The sequence below is a fragment of the Bos mutus genome, chromosome 3 (genome assembly GCF_027580195.1).
Source record: "Bos mutus isolate GX-2022 chromosome 3, NWIPB_WYAK_1.1, whole genome shotgun sequence".
In the NCBI taxonomy this organism is placed as follows: domain Eukaryota; kingdom Metazoa; phylum Chordata; class Mammalia; order Artiodactyla; family Bovidae; genus Bos; species Bos mutus.
In genome coordinates, this window is record NC_091619.1 from 34,711,255 (window position 1) to 34,727,683 (window position 16,429).

The 16,429-nt window shown below is 41.4% G+C and overlaps 1 protein-coding gene and 1 long non-coding RNA gene across 6 annotated transcripts in view; one reads left to right on the plus strand and one right to left on the minus strand.

Moving 5' to 3' along the window:
- NTNG1 (netrin G1) overlaps window positions 1-1,502 on the minus strand; it is a 374,168-nt gene extending 372,666 nt beyond the window's left edge. The window contains exon 1 of one of the 5 annotated variants that reach the window (XM_005893208.3): window positions 1,470-1,502. The gene's annotated coding sequence lies outside the window, so the exon portion shown is untranslated. Of the gene's footprint in view, window positions 1-53; window positions 334-362; window positions 739-1,469 lie in introns of those variants that run through there. The other 4 variants (XM_070367580.1, XM_005893210.2, XM_070367581.1 and 1 more) reach the window with 4 other exon arrangements.
- Window positions 1,503-2,949: 1,447 nt separating this feature from the next.
- Window positions 2,950-7,541, plus strand: LOC138987219 (uncharacterized). The gene is made up of 3 exons (XR_011463649.1): window positions 2,950-3,074; window positions 5,823-6,071; window positions 6,314-7,541. It is a non-coding gene; the product is annotated as an uncharacterized lncRNA (long non-coding RNA).
- The last annotated feature ends 8,888 nt before the right edge of the window (window positions 7,542-16,429 follow it).

The window sequence follows — 16,429 nt, forward strand, 5'->3', positions numbered from 1 at the left end:
GCAAAGGGAAGACGCGCGGGTCGCTGCAGGAGCGGGAAGCCAGCGGCACTCACCGTGGGGCCCGTTCGCTAGGCGCCGGGCTGGAGCCCAGCCGACGGCGCGGGGCGGCGGCCGAGCCCAGCCTGGTGCGCCTCGGGCGGCGGCCGCAGCAGCGGAACCCCGGGCGGCGCTGGGCGGGCGGCGGCTCTTACCGCCGAGCCATCTCCGAGGCGCGGGCGAAGCGGGAGAGCTGGGGGTGTGGACCCGAGCGCCGCGGCCCGGCCGCCGCACCCCGAGGTCCGGGTTGCGCCGGGCTCGTGGCCGAGAGGACCCCACGGACGCAGAACCCCGCGCCCGCCCGCCAGTCCCCGCCGCTTAATTACCTTCGCCTCTGGCCCCGGAGGAGGCGGGGGGGGCAGCCTCCTGCACGTCGCCCCCTCTCGGAGCCCTAGCCGAGAGGGGGAATTCCTTCCCGTTGACGTCCTCTTCCGAAATGCAAAAGATCAGTGACTTTGACAGGTAGATGAGGGGGAGGGAATAGGGGTGGGCGGAGAGGAAGGGAAGATGAGAAAGGTGCCTCTTCCTCCAAAAATATAGTGATATTAATAATGAAATCGCAGCCTTCGGGAGGTCTTGCCAGCCCAGTCCTCTGCTTGCCGGGTCTCCTCCGCGCCTCCTCGCGCCAGTGCCTCTGCCACTTCTCGCCTTAAACTTTACTGAGGGTTGTTTTTTTTTTTTTTTCTTTCTTTTTTTTTTTTTTTTTTTTTTTTTTTTTTTGCTGCAGGACGACTTCCTGATTTCCCGGGGATCAGAACCAGCGGTCCGGTGGTTCTACTCCGCTTGGCACAGCTTTCATTTTATTTCAGACGAAGACGTTGAGCTTACTCAGAAGGGACATAAATCAGGACAATTAGCATTGGCGCCAAGAAGATCCTCTAGTACCAATTTCGTCCGGGCTTCCTTCGCGCATTCCTCCACTCAAGTCAGAAATGTCACTGCACATAGCGTTGATGGCTGCGAGACGCGACGCACCCAAAGTCCATTTGATGAAATATACATGGCCCGCGATGCTTCTGGATTGCGGTTCCCGGGCTCCCCGCCCCCGCCCGCGGCGCCTGGCCGGACCCTGCTCCGAGCCGGCAGCGAGCTCTCTGCAAACTTAGGGGCGCGTACAAATTAAAGAGTGAGCTCAAGGGCCGGAGAAGAGAAAGAAAGAAGCAAGCCGGGGGAAACTGCAGCCCTTGGAGGGGTGGCATGTATATTTCACTTAAAAGCAGATCTTCTGCAACTGCCAGCAAGTGGAAGGATTGCAAACCTTATACTACCTCGAGACCTGGGCGCTCCGAGCGGTCCTAACTCCGTCCCGCTCGCTCTAACCGCCGCTGCCGCCGCTCCAGGACCTCGGAGTACTGAGGCTCAGCGACCACCCTTCACCTCCCCCACCCTTAGCTCGCCCACCCGAGCGCGATTTCCAGTATCTCTTCACGTACCTTCCACTCATGCCCGCGCCCGTCCCATCCCTCACTCCTGGCTCTTCTCTAGAAAACCTTCCCTAAGCACACCCCTCACTCCTAGCTGTGATCTCAGTGGTGTTTTTCAACCACCTATTCCCTTGCCCAGCCAGCGGCCCCTGCAGCGCAAGCCTCGAACTTCTTTATTTAGAAATTCATTCTTCTTCGGAAAGTTGAAGACAGAGCTGTGCTTTGCTGGCCTCTTCAACACTCTGAAGAGAAAGACAAATGCCCCCGCTCAAGCCTTCTTTCCCTCGCCAGTGGGGGCTCGGACTTACCCGGGATCTCATTCATAGCTAAACATTAACGTCAAGGGGGAGGGTGGGGATCCACTTACTTACATAGGGAGAGACTTTAATTAAAAAGACTATTGCAACAGGGCGGGGGGAAAGCTCTGATCTCACAAATCTGTAAGCATCTCAAAATCAAACAGAAACGGGCTTCTGTGTGGTAAAGGGAATAAGCAGTAGGGAAAGCTGGTCAGATGAGAGGTGAAACCAGCTGGTTTGATAAGAATTGTGTCTTTGTGGTACACCGATTTGGGGGATAAACTGACAAAAAAGCATGTTCTGCATTTTAGTGTTTGCTTCAGTTTTGGGCCAAGTTCAGTGGGCGGGAGAGAAGTTGAACTCAAGTTTGTTAAAGACAAAGCAGAGGATAAGAAATGGCGGTTGTGAACACTTGGTCACTGGCTTCATGCCTCACAATGGAAGCACGGAGCTGAGGGCAGAGAGTGCTGACTAGGGGTGGTGTGGCAGAAGGGTGCACAGGGGAGAAGCTTGTTGAACTGAGCCTGTAAAGGATCCTTCTTGGCCCTGAGAAGCCAGAAAGGAGGCAGGAATTCCAAGCACCCTTACCCTAGACCCTCTAACACCTGAGAGGCCATCCTGAGAGGTGAATTCTCTCTCAGCTGACTCCCTCCAGTTCAGGAATCTGTGACTTCCTTGCTTCCCTCCTTCCCACTTCCACTTTCAAGCACTGAAGAAAGGAGTTACTGCAGGGGTGAACTCCTCAAAGGCATTCTTAGACGGTGACCCTTTGCCAGCTCTCTACCCAAGCTTCTCCAGAATCTAAATATACTGATTATAGGGAGATGCCACTCACCACCTAACCCTCCCTCTTGGGCTACCAGAGCCTCGACCCTTCTGAGAAGCCAGTACACCCTGAGAAATAGCACCCACAGGAGCTCTCTCAAGTCTCAGTGGCCTTCTGGCCTGAGCACTGAGATATGCACAGCTCTCATCCTTACATTTTCCCCCTGCCCTTTTCTCTCAAGCCAAAAAAAAACTCCTTCTGAGTTTCCATTCTCAGTTTTGTTTGATCATTTTAGGTGTTTCTCCAGTAAAAATAAAGAAAAGAAATCTGTCCAGAGATTAGGAGATTCTCTTCTAGGATATACCAAGATCTTTGTGATATTGGCTCCCAACCTGGAGAAAGCTCCTTTTTCAGCTGTCAAAGACTCAGAACTAACCTCCTTCCCCCTCTTCCTATACTATATCTTTCCACATTTCCAGGGTCTCTTTGACTTGGAGGAAGACATCAGTCCCAAATGAGTCCAATATGGGAACGGGGGACCCTCTCCAGGTAAGTATAGCTTCTCCCACTCCAAGAGTAATGGTCTTCCAGAGGTGAATTTTTCTCTCAAACATCTGCTCTGATCTTCTCAGATTCAGTAAATTACCAACTAAACAAGTCAAATAAACTCTGAGCAGGAAATTTGAATCCTCAAGGAGACTTTCAATATTAAAACCCTTTCTCCTCCAGATCGTGATCCCTCCTCTAGTAGGGATTGGGGGGAAGGACATTTTCTCCAAAAAAAAAAAAAGTTTTGGGTGGATTTGAAATACCTTCTTAAAATGAGATACTGTGAATTTATATTTTAAACCAGCTTTCCTGAACATACCTATGCATATTTATTTACATAATTAAATAAAGAGCAATCAGAAATTTACCTAGCTATTTTCTTGGCATCTTTTCTCCAGCATCCTCTGCTTCTTCCACTTATACGTGTGTATGCATGCATATATATACACATGTATGTCTATATACATTAAATATATATGTATTTAACTTCCTTTGAAAGAATGATTTTTTATTTATTTATTTTTTTACTTAAACTTTCAACTCTTCTTTCACTCCCTTTAGAGGAGAATTATTTGATCTTTCAATTCTCTGACTTCAGATCTCTGGCTGGTTTCCATGCATTCCTCATTCTTCTTCAACTTAGATTTTCATCTATTTGTAATTCTGTTGGGTCTCTATTGTTCATTTTTCTAGGTTATTAAAACCTGCTTGAAAACCTTCTTTTTAGAGATTTAACGGGGTTGTTTAAATACTTGCAGCATCAACATGACAAACTGGCAGTGGCAGCATAACTGCGATGTTGTTCATTGTTCAGTCATTCAGTCGTGTCCAGCTCTTTGTAACCCCATGGACTGCAGCACTCCAGGCTTCCATGTCCTTCACTGTCTCCCAGAGTTTGCTCAAACTCATGTCCATTGAGTTGGTGATGCCATCCAACCATCTCATTCTCTGTTGCCCCTTCTCCTTCTGCCCTCAATCTTTCCCAGCATCAGGGTCTTTTCCAATGAATTGGCTCTTCACCTCAGGTGGCCAAAGTATTGAAGCTTTTTGCAATGTATCTGGTCCAAAAAGATATGTGTCTTTCTATAAATAAAGTAATTGACATAAAGTAGGTACCAGAGAAATGTTTCTCGCAGGTGCAAATAATTTTTTTTCCATTCCCGGAACTCAGTAATAGTCTTCTTGGTAACAAGAATTAATTCCTACTATATTAAACTAAAGGAGAAGGCAATGGCAACCCACTCCAGTACTCTTGCCTGGGAAATCCCATGGAAGGAGGAGCCTGGTAGGCTACAGTCCATGGGGTTGCTAGGAGTCGGACACGACTGAGTGACTTCACTTTCACTTTTCACTTTGATGCACTGGAGAAGAAAATGGCAACCCACTCCAGTGTTGTTGCCTGGAGAATCCCAGGGACAGGAGCCTGGTGGGCTGTTGTCTATGGGGTCGCACATAGTCCGACACGGCTGATGTGACTTAGCAGCATATTAAACTAAAATTTAGATGTCTGAAATATCCAAATAAGGGACAAGTCCTATTTGGCCAACTGTGTACTGTGTGATAGATGCTTTCTTAACTGCTGCTTGTGTTCCAGTAGAAACATCCTTCCTAGTAGTTATAAAACCTTTAGCTCTTTCTTGTCTCCACTCTGTGCTCAGGGACATGCTTTATTACAGAGTCATTAGCAGTGTCGTTTTGACAGGTTTTGAAGTTCCTTACCTAACATGATTTTTTACTGCTTAAATATTTTGACATTTAAACCTCTCATAAGTCCTAAGCATCTGGTATGGGCTCCATCACTGACTATATTGGCATTTTCCTGCTGTTATAGGTGTATCAAGCACACTTTTCTGGAAATTTTAAACTTACAAGCCCAAATTATCCAAATATCAAGCATACCCAACACTGGTAGATCAATAACCTCATTTTGTTCTTCTGAAGACTGATAGCAGACCAAAGGACATATGGCTTTAATATAAGAAAATATATATACTGACTGTGTTACTGATTCTAGAACATGAAGAAGAGCAGATTGTACAAGCCACTGATAGTCAATGACTGATACAAAGAACAGGACCCTTAGCATCCATGTGCTTTCTAATATATGGCACTGTGTAAAATAGTTTGAAAATAATAAAAATTAGCTTCTGTGATTAACATGAAAAAATTTAACAAAATGTGGGTTTTGGTATTTTTTCCGAAAGAAAGCACAAAATTTTTTTTTGTCAAATAAACATTTCATATATCTTTTCTATTCCAACTTTATGACCTGTGAATAGAGTTCTTAATTTAACCTCTACCTCACCCATAAGAAGCCAATAGAAATCACGTCTTGATTTTTATGCTTTTAGAGCACGGTGACACTGGGTTTTTTTATCCAACCAGTAAAATATGTCAAGATCATGACACCTGGCTCTTTTTTGACCTATTTAATTTTTCTTTTTGAGACTCAAAACACATAGTCAATATTTGTTTAACAGTTTATCTTTTTTTCCAAGGCTACATAAAGAGGGATCTGAGCAATGGGTTTAGATAATGTTATGGTCTGAACAAACTCAGTAAGCATCCATAAACTTGTAGTGTGTGTGTGTGTGTGTGTGTGTGTGCGTGCCTGGTTTGTCTAGATCATTAACTTATTTTTTGAGAAAAGGAGATCCCACAATTAATCTAGTGTGTCGGCTGAAAAGGTTCACTCTAAAAAGTTAACAGCTGTGTCAATTTCCTCAAATATAATTTTTATGTTTTCAGTTATTCTCCAAGAGCAAAAGCAGCAGCCTTTTCAAATGGAGAAGAAAAATATATGAAGGAAGACTGTGTGTGTGCATGCTGAGTCGCTTCAGTCATGTCCAACTCTTCACAACCCCATGGACTGTAGCCTGCCAGGCTCCTCTGTTCATGGGATTCTTCAGGCAAGAATACTGAAGTGGGTTGCCATGTCCTCCTCCAAGGGATCCTTCCTACCCAGGGATCCAAACCTTCTGTCTCTTGCATTGACAGGTGTGTTCTTTACTACTAGAGCCTCCTGGGAAGCCCAGACTGAGTAATACCCCTTGCCTAATTTAAAGATCTTTCTGGTGGTTCTTTCTTTAAATTTAATAAATGTTAATGGAAGCCACACAACCTGCTAGGTGCTAGAGGAAGTGTAAAACTCTCATACTGTCTCTCATGCTTTACTATTATGTGGGATAAGAGAGTTAGACTAGCTGTAATGTGCATCTTTAATATTACACTTTTTCCAGTGGTCATGTATGGATATGAGAATTGGACTGTGAAGAAAGCTGAGCGCCGAAGAATTGATGCTTTTGAATTGTGGTGTTGGAAAAGACTCTTGAGAGTCCCTTGGACTGCAAGGAGATCCAACCAGTCCATCCTAAAGGGGATCAGTCCTGGGTGTTCATTGGAAGGACTGATGCTAAGGCTGAAACTCCAATACTTTGGCCACCTCATGCGAAGAGTTGACTCATTTGAAAAGACCCTGATGCTGGGAGGGATTGGAGGCAGGAAGAGGAGGGGACGACAGAGGATGAGATGGCTGGATGGCATCTTCGACTCAATGCACATGAGTTTGAGTGAACTCCAGGAGTTGGTGATGGACAGGGGGTCCTGGAGTGCTGCGATTCATGGGGTCGCAAAGAGTTGGACTCAACTGAGCGATTGAACTGACTGACTGAATATTGCACTAGAGGTTGCTTAAGAGAAATATAGTAATAATGGTCAAGTCTGGGCATTTGTTTTATATCCAGGATGGGGCAAAGATGCATACATTTAAGATGATGGTACAGGGTTTCCAAGATCTCTGTCAGGCCATTGGCCAATACTACAATAGAGCCCAGGCTCTTGTTTAAGAGTCTCTGTAAGAGGTTCTTATACTGTAAATGTGAGGTATGTTGCAATAGGGGCTGAGCTAAAATCTGGTGAATTAACCACTGCAATGAGAATATCCATGATAAAACATTGTCCAAGAACAGAAAAATAGCAGACACAGAAGAGAAGTCTAAGATTACAGGGCACCATTGGTTTGAGTTGTATTCTACCCATATGTTTCTCCCTGCTTTTCTTAACTTCTGCTTTTGAGTTTAGTTTGAGGTTTACTGTTCTGAAATGATGGCCTTGACTGCTGTTTTTATTGGCTCAATGGCTTTCATAGGTTAGCATCTATGCTGAACAGAGGCAATGGAGATAAGCTGGGTTAGTTTCCAGTGAGGAAGATGGGTTTGTGCCAGGCGGCCTTTATGTCCCAGTGGGCTGACATCTCCTTTGGCAAGAACACTGTCTCCCGTAAGGTAGATGACTAATTTCTCTTAAATCCTGCCTCAATGTGTAATAGAGAAGAATGAAATCAGAGGTATTGTGAATTCTCTTCTTACTTCAATAAGCCAGAAAGAAACTCAATAGTCAGTTCTCCAGACTTTGAAATCCCATAGAAAATAGCACAATCATAAGATTCTTATGATATCATAGAAATTATTTCTTGTTCCCCTCCCCTTTCCTTTTTCCTTATTCTTAAACAAGAATTGAACAACTCCTCTATATTAGGAACGACATTAGAAATAACAAGATGAATAAGGCAGTTCTTTCCTATAGTTTATATTCTGTTAGAGAAGACGGACTTGGAAACAAACAGTGTAATACTACCATGGGAGCTGAGATTAAAACTCACAGCGAGCAGGTAAACCCCAAAGGAAACAGTGTCTGATGTTCCTTGGTGAATCCTGGGAAAAGCTAATGAAGGGGTACATGACCTACATCTCAAAAGATGAGTAGGCATTCATCCAGCAGACAAAGGAGCAAAAGGCCTTCTGACCAGGAAGCAGGGGGAACAAAGTCAGAGGCCTAATACTATCGGGCATGTTTTGGCACTTCCAAGTAGTTTGGTATGAGTGCAGCTCACAGCTCCGTATGGATGCCTTTGTAGTGAATGCTTATGAGCTTTTGACATGGAAAATCTATAATAAGAATTGAGAGCAATACAAGAGAAAATCAAGAGAAAGAACATATCCTATGCTATTTAGGTTGAGACATATGAACATGTTAAAAATTTACCATTATTGACCTACAAAAATGGCAGCTTTAGGTCTCAGCCTAATAGGATCAGATGCTGCCCATTCAGTTCTAAGTAATCTGTGTTAAGTAACTGAAAACAGCAAATAATTTGTAGAACTTACATATTTGTTTTTGAATACATTATAAGCCTTATTTCGGCAGGAGCTATACCTTCCTAATGAGCTTTTGTGCTTAGGTGGTATTAAAATTAGTTGGATTTCCCTGAGTAAGCACAGACAGCAGGAGAATGTGGTTGCAGAGCAGACTGGTGACCAGGAAACCCAAGGTTAAACGTTTAACCAGGGATAAGCCACACATGAATAATGAAGCGTTGAGTAATTAGTAATTATAGACACCAATTAAGCATTAGATAAAAGACCCAGTCTTCAATCATTCCACCATGGTTTACATTTTTGCTATATAAGTGGAGGAAGAAAAATGAAAGTGTTAGTCGCTCAGTCATGTCTGACTATTTGCAACCCCATGGACTGTGTAGCCCTCTAGGCTCCTCTGTCCATGGACTTTTCCAGGCAAGAACACTGGAGTGTGTAGACATTCTCTTCTCCAGGGGATCTTCCCAACCCAGGGATCAAACTCAGGTCTCCGACATTGCAAGCAGATTCTTTAATGTCTGATAAGTGTGCTTCAGGTTTTCATTGGAGAATAACTACTTGTCAAAAAGAAGCGGAGAACAAAATAAAACAAGGCAGAAAAAGTTGCAAAAATTCCAGAGATTTAAAAGCAGTATGCATAATAGAAAGGAACAGAAAAAAATTGATGTTTCTAGTAACCAGTACTTCTCTAAATCAAAGCAAAATTCAGATTTTTTGTTAATTGTTCGGTGAAGATGGGGACATGAAGATGGTGAAGCTTTTTAACTGTTTATGGCCAAAACGTCAAGAGATGTATTGTGATAAGGGAAAAATAATGATCTGGTTTTGTCTTTCACCTGCTCTCCTCCCCACACACTCCCAGCTGCCTTCTGCATTTATAAACCTTAGTTTTCTTGATATCTATGTAAAATGAGACTTGGGAAACTACTTCTCTCCTCAGCTGTTTCCCTGAAACTATATCTGCCCCCACTTGTCTGAAGGCTGAGTTTGCAATAAAGAGAGAGCTAGACTGTCAGTTAGCATATATCATGGTATATATATTACTGTTAAGATGTTGCAATTGTCCTCATATTAAGAATTGATTGATAGTCAAGGAGAGCTGAATGCTCATAGCTCTTTTAAGCAATGAAAAGCAGAACCCCCAGACTTTCAGCAACAGAAAATCTGAGACTGACTTAAATACAGATTTAGTTTAAAATCATTATATGTTTGGATCCTTCAGATAATTTTTTTTTTTTTTTTTTAAGAAAATCTAGTGATAGTGTACTGACTAAGAGCCAACTGAGACCTCATTAAGACACTTTCCTGCTAGGTGATTTTGCATAAGTGATCTCACTTCTCTAGGCCTTAACTACCTAATTGTAAAATAAGGAAGTTGAGTTAGATGAATTTAAATTCTCAGATTGGGGTTTATGGACATCCATGGCTTTGGGGGCTGACTAAAAAGCAGGTTTCTGAATCAGCACCTCCACAAGCGATTCTTATTTAAGTATATTACATTTTGAGGTTTCTTCTAGCTTTTGAATTTTGAGTCTTGCTTTGAGGTTGGGATTAATTTAAATGAAAGCTGATACAAAAAGAAGTGTACTCATCACCTTCTTGGATAACAGAAAAGGATCTCTGATTTCTCAAAGTTGTATATAAATTTCTGTATATTAGAATTAAGTGGGATATATGTTTGATTCCCTAAAAGATCAGATAGAATGAAGGTCTGGGAACTTGAAATAGCATTTTTAAGAAAGGAAGAAATCAAGCATTTGCCACATAATACAGTTAATTTGTAAATGTGCTAAGGCCCAACTTCTGGAACATACGTATTAACTATAAGCTATCATAAATCTCCCCTAAAAGTGAATTATTTGATTTGTAAACACCATTTCTCTGAGATCTACCATAAGGTCTAGTCATGAGGTGTTAAAAGCATTTAAACTTTATATTCTGGCTGAGTTTTTTCAGAATTAGTCAGTGACTATTGGGTTTTCTTTTTTTTTAATTTAAATTTATTTATTTTAATTGGAGGCCAATTATTTTACAATATTGTATTGGTTTTGCCATACATCAAAATGAAACCACTATGGGTGTACACGTGTTCCCCATCCTGAACCCCCCTCCCACCTCCCTCCCCGTACCATCCCTCTGGGTCATCTCTGTATTGGGTTTTCTTTACCAGAACTCACTAATATATCTATATAAAATGCCCTTGTGAATTATTATAATCAGACTTCCATAAAGGTAAAACTTCCAAAACAATTTATATTAAAAGCTTATCAAACTATACATAAGAATGTGTACATTTTATATATATTCGTGTATTTTCTGTGTGTTCAAGTTAAAGTCATTATGAAATGTAATGTGATACACTGGTAAATCCTCAAAGCTCAGAATTCATTGCTTGACCTTAGGTAATAGGCTTAATCTTTCTGAGCCTCTCTTTCCTCAACTGTAAAAAATGGGAATAATGCTGAGTATCTTATAGCATTGCTGTGAAGAATAAATATGATATTGGGTTTAAAAAACACTTTCAAATATTAATTATTTACTTCCCATATTATAGTATTGACCCTTCCATTGTTAGTATGTCAGCATAAATTCTTAAATTTACTCAGTAAATAAGTATTTTGGGGACCATTTATACCACTTCTAATACTGTGCTAAATACTTTGGAATATATAGGCATATAAGCTATAATTTTTATGCTTAAGACAATTTTTACTTAAGGATTTTATAACAATATAACACCGTGTAAGGTTTAAAACTGAAAAACAAATTTTTACAACTGACTGGAAAATGAATACAATGGGTCTTCAAAGATGAGGGAGTGTCCCCCTGAAGGAGGAGGGAGAAGGAAGGAAGACCTTTTAGGGTTTGAGTAGATAAGTGATGGAGAGAGTTTCAGCAGGAAAGAGAACAAAGGCAGGGGAGCCCAGAAGTCAATTCACTTTCAGGATACTGTGGGGATGCAAAGCCACTCAAGTTAAGGTATCATGCTAGGAAACTGTGGGCATACGTTTGGAAAAGTATATCAATAGAAATAAGGCCATTGCTCCTTGAATTTCAAAGTGAAGAATTTGAAATTTATCTAAGAAATGTGGAATAATGAAGAGTTCTGAGCAAAGGAAATTCATGAATAATGTGGTATTTTTTAAATTAATTTTTCTCAAAGCTATATTCATAACAAACCCAAGTTCAGAGATTATTAGAAGCAGAGAAAGAAAATGGGAGGCTACTGCATGAAGCCAGTTAGGCAACGTAGAGTTGTATCTGGCTCTTTGTGACCCCATGGACTGTAGCTCACCAGGCTCCTCTGTCCGTGGGATTCTCCAGGCAAGAATACTGGAGTGGGTTGTCATGCCCTCCTCAATGACAGGGACTTATACTAAAATGGTACTTGTTGAATACCAGGCCACCTTACCTGCCTCCTGAGAAATCTGTATGCGGGTCAAGAAGTACCAGTTAGAACTGGACATGGAACAACAGACTGGTTCCAAATTGGGAAAGGAGTACGTCAAGGCAGTATATTGTCACCCTGTTTATTTAACTTATATGCAGAGTACATCATGAGAAATGGTGAGCTGGAGGAAGCACAAGCTGGAATTAAGATCTCCAGGAAAAATATCAATAACTTCAAATATGCAGATAACACCTTATAACAGAAAGTGAAGAGGAACTAAAGAGCCTCTTAATGAAGGTGAAAGAGGAGAGTGAAAAAGCTGTTTTAAAACTCAGCATTCAGAAAACTAAGATCATGGCATCTGGCCCCATCTGCTGCTGCTGCTAAGTCACTTCAGTCGTGTCCGACTCTGTGCGACCCCATGGATTGCAGCCTACCAGGCTTCTCCGTCCATGGGATTCTCCAGGCAAGAACACTGGAGTGGGTTGCCATTTCCTTCTCCAATGCATGAAAGTGGAAAGTGAAAGTGAAGTTGCTCAGTCGTGTCCGACTTTTAGCGACCCCATGGACTGCAGCCTACCAGGCTCCTCCATCCATGGGATTTTCCAGGCAACAGTACTGGAGTGGGGTGCCATTGCCTTCTCCTCTGGCCCCATCACTTCATGATAAATAGATGGGGAAACAATGGAAACAGTGACAGACTCTATTTTCCTGGGCTCCAGAATCACTGCAGATGGTGACTGCAACCATGAAATTAAAAGACGCTTGCTCCTTGGAAGAAAAGCTACGACCAACCTAGACAGCATATTAAAAAGCAGAAACATTACTTTGCCAACAAAGGCCCGTCTAGTCAAAGGTATTGTTTTTCTAGTAGTCATGTATTGATGTGAGAGTTGGACCATAAAGAAAGCTGACGGCAAAGAATTGATGCTTTTGAACTGTGGCGTAGAAGACTTTCGAAAGTGCCTTGGACTCAAAGGAGATCAAACCAGTCAATCCTAAAGGAAATCAGTCCTGAGTATTCATTGGAAGGACTGATGCTGAAGCTGAAGCTCCAATACTTTGGCCACCTGATGTGAAGAACTGACTCATTGGAAAAGACCTGATGCTGGGAAAGATTGAGGGCTGGAAGAGAAGGGGACGACAAGGATGAGATGGTTGGATGGCATCACTGACTTCATGGACATGAGTTTGAGCAGGCTCTGGGAATTGGTGATGGACAGGGAAGCCTGGCATGCTATAGTCTACAGGGTTGCAAAGAGTTGGACATGACTGAGCGATTGAACTGGTACTTGTTGACATGAAAAAAAAATAGATACGTGAGGAAATGGTGAACTTTCTGACAGAATTTATTTATAAAAACATAATTTTAAGTTAAATAATTCTTTTAAATTAGATGAGAATGAGAAGTCCTATAAAACATTTATAATTTCAACATTCTTTAAGTGTTCAAAATGCACTTACCTTTTCTTCATTCAAAAAAAACCTTATTGAGTGCATAATATGGGCATTGTTCTAGGAGCTTGGGATTCAGTGGTAAACAAAAAAAGACAGAATTCATGAACTTTACATTCTAGTTGAAGGATAAAGGATATACCAACAAACATAATGAACAAGTAAAATATCCACCTGTTTGAAAGAGGATAATATATGGAAACAAGAAAATGTAGAACAGGGTATTAGGGATTAAGAGTGATACGCTAAGGGCAAGTTGCATTCCAAAATAGAGTGGTCAGTATAGACCTCACAGAGAAGATGATATTGAGCAGAGAGTTAAGGAGGAAGGAGATATTTGTGGGAAGAGCAAACAACTAGCCTCCTTGACATATTGAAAGATACCCTGCATGGCTAGAGATTTAAGATATTGCTTTTAAAATCTTATGGAAACTTATAGCAAATCACATTAATTTATGTTTGTGTAACTCTTCAAGGCTTAATGCATTTGTACTGTTTAAGTCTTTAGGGGAAAATGTTATATATTTTTCGACATGGAAAACAATCTTCTTGACACTTGATGTCAGCCAGTATTATTATTTTTTATTAATAGCATTGATTTTTGTATGGAAATTTCATTTCTATATTTTTATGGGAATTTTCTTCAAAACTCCTTTGCTTCTTTTTTAATTGTGCTGCCACTGTATTTCAGAAAGGGTTTCAGATCACTTACAAGAATATATAAAATATGACCCTGAAAAGGGAGCAGAGACCAAATGTAATGAGAAATAAGGCTTAAGATGCCCATCATAATGTCCATGAACCACACATTTCTCCCAAAGCTTACTAGTGGACAATAAAAAAGAAAAAAAACTTACAGTTTAATTAATAATATCTACTAGATTAAAAAAAAAAAAAAACTAGGTATATAGGAAAAGTATAACTGTTCTTTGTAATAAGACCAGCACGGATTTTTCCTGAGAGTCCTCAAAAGACACTATGATGTAATTAAATAACATTTTTTTTTTTTTGCAACATCTTTGCCAAAGATATGAATAGTGAGGAAAAAATGTTTCACGGAAAAAGCACTTTAATTCAAGACTTCAATTGATTATCTTGAGCACCTCTGGGAAAGGCATGGGATACAGTGCAATTGTATTTGTTTTAGCAAAAATGAATCTCATTTTCTCACTTAGGATGTCACATAACCACTTATTTGCAAACTCTACAAACTACATTTCTGTCCCTTGTTCAGTACAGAATTCAAACCACGGGAATTTGGATGAGATTCTTGGTTTTGTTGCACATCTTTATAAAAATGCTAAAGAATGAGACTGGAACACTTTGGTGCTGGCAAGCTGCTGAGCCTGAGTACCACAGAGCCTGGAAGCCACAACATCATCAAAGCAGATCAGATCAGTTGCCCAGTTGTGACCGACTCTTTGTGACCCCATGAATTGCAGCACGCCAGGCCTCCCTGTCCATCACCAAATCCCGGAGTTCACTGAGACTCACGTCCGTTGAGTCAGTGATGCCATCTAGCCATCTCATCCTCTGTCGTCCCCTTCTCCTCTTGTCCCCAATCCCTCCCAGCATCAGAGTCTTTTCCAGTGAGTCAACTCTTCACATGAGGTGGCCAAAGTACTGGAGTTTCAGCTTTAGCATCATTCCTTCCAAAGAAATCCCAGGGCTGATCTCCTTCAGAATGGACTGGTTGGATCTCCTTGCAGTCCAAGGGACTCTCAAGAGTCTTCTCCAACACCACAGCTCAAAAGCATCAATTCTTCGGCGCTCAGCCTTCTTCACAGTCCAGCTCTCACATCCATACATGACCACAGGAAAAACCATAGCCTTGACTAGATGGACCTTTGTTGGCAAAGTAATGTCTCTGCTTTTGAATATGCTATCTAGGTTGGTCATAACTTTCCTTCCAAGGAGTAAGGGTCTTTTAATTTCATGGCTGCATTCACCATCTGCAGTGATTTTGGATCCCAGAAAAATAAAGTCTGACACTGTTTCCACTAAACATCTATTTCCACATCCCATCTATTTCCCATGAAGTGGTGGGACCGGATGCCATGATCTTCGTTTTCTGAATGTTGAGCTTTAAGCCAACTTTTTCACTCTCCTCTTTCACTTTCATCAAGAGGCTTTTTAGTCCTCTTCACTTTCTGCCATAAGGGTGGTGTCATCTGCATATCTGAGGTTATTGATATTTCTCCTGGCAATCTTGATTCCAGCTTGTGTTTCTTCCAGTCCAGCGTTTCTCATGATGTGCTCTGCATATAAGTTAAATAAACAGGGTGACAATATACAGACTTGACGAACTCCTTTTCCTATTTGGAACCAGTCTGTTGTTCCATGTCCAGTTCTAACTGTTGCTTCCTGACCTGCATACAAATTTCTCAAGAGGCAGATCAGGTGGTCTGGTATTCCCATCTTTTTCAGAATTTTCCACAGTTTATTGTGATCCACACAGTCTAAGGCGTTGGCATAGTCAATAAAGCAGAAATAGATGTTTTTTTGGAACTCTCTTGCTTTTTCCATGATCCAGAGGATGTTGGCAATTTGATCTCTGGTTCCTCTGCCTTTTCTAAAACCAGCTTGAACATCTGGAAGTTCATGGTTCACATATTGCTGAAGCCTGACTTGGAGAATTTTGAGCATTACTTTACTAGCATGTGAGATGAGTGCAATTGTGTGGTAGTTTGAGCATTCTTTGGCATTGCCTTTCTTTGGAATTAACTAAGGTCAAATTGGAAGCCTTAATTGTCCCTAGTCCAGTTGTACCAAAATTGTAAAATTTGGGGTGGTGGGAAACACTAAATATCATTTGTATATGTGGCCAAGAATGAACAACTTCTGAATAACTAGCAAATAAATAATCAGTAGCTGTAGAGGTGCTGCAAAGCAACATTATGATCAAAAACACAAATTAAGATGCTTCCCAGGTGATGCAGTGGTAAAGAATCCTCTTGCCAATGCAGAAGACATGTGTTTGATTCCTGGGTTGGAATAACCCCCTGGAGGAGGAAATGGCTACCCACTCTAGTATTCTTGCCTGGAAAATTCCATGGACAGAGGAGCCTGGTGGGCTACAGTTCCTGGCTTCACAAAGAGTCGGACACGATTGAGAATGCAGATACACACATACCAACTGGTAATGCTCTTAAAAGTTGTTTTGAGACAGTGGGAAATTTTTTCAGTGTCATTATAGTATGCATTTGATGTGGTGCCATTACATATTTATCATGATTTATAATGTTTGCTTCACTCTCATCTCTTAATTATATGTCATTTATTAGAGTTATATGAAAATCAGTGAAAATCTCTCCTCATTGACTTCTACTCACTGAGGACACAGATGATCACTT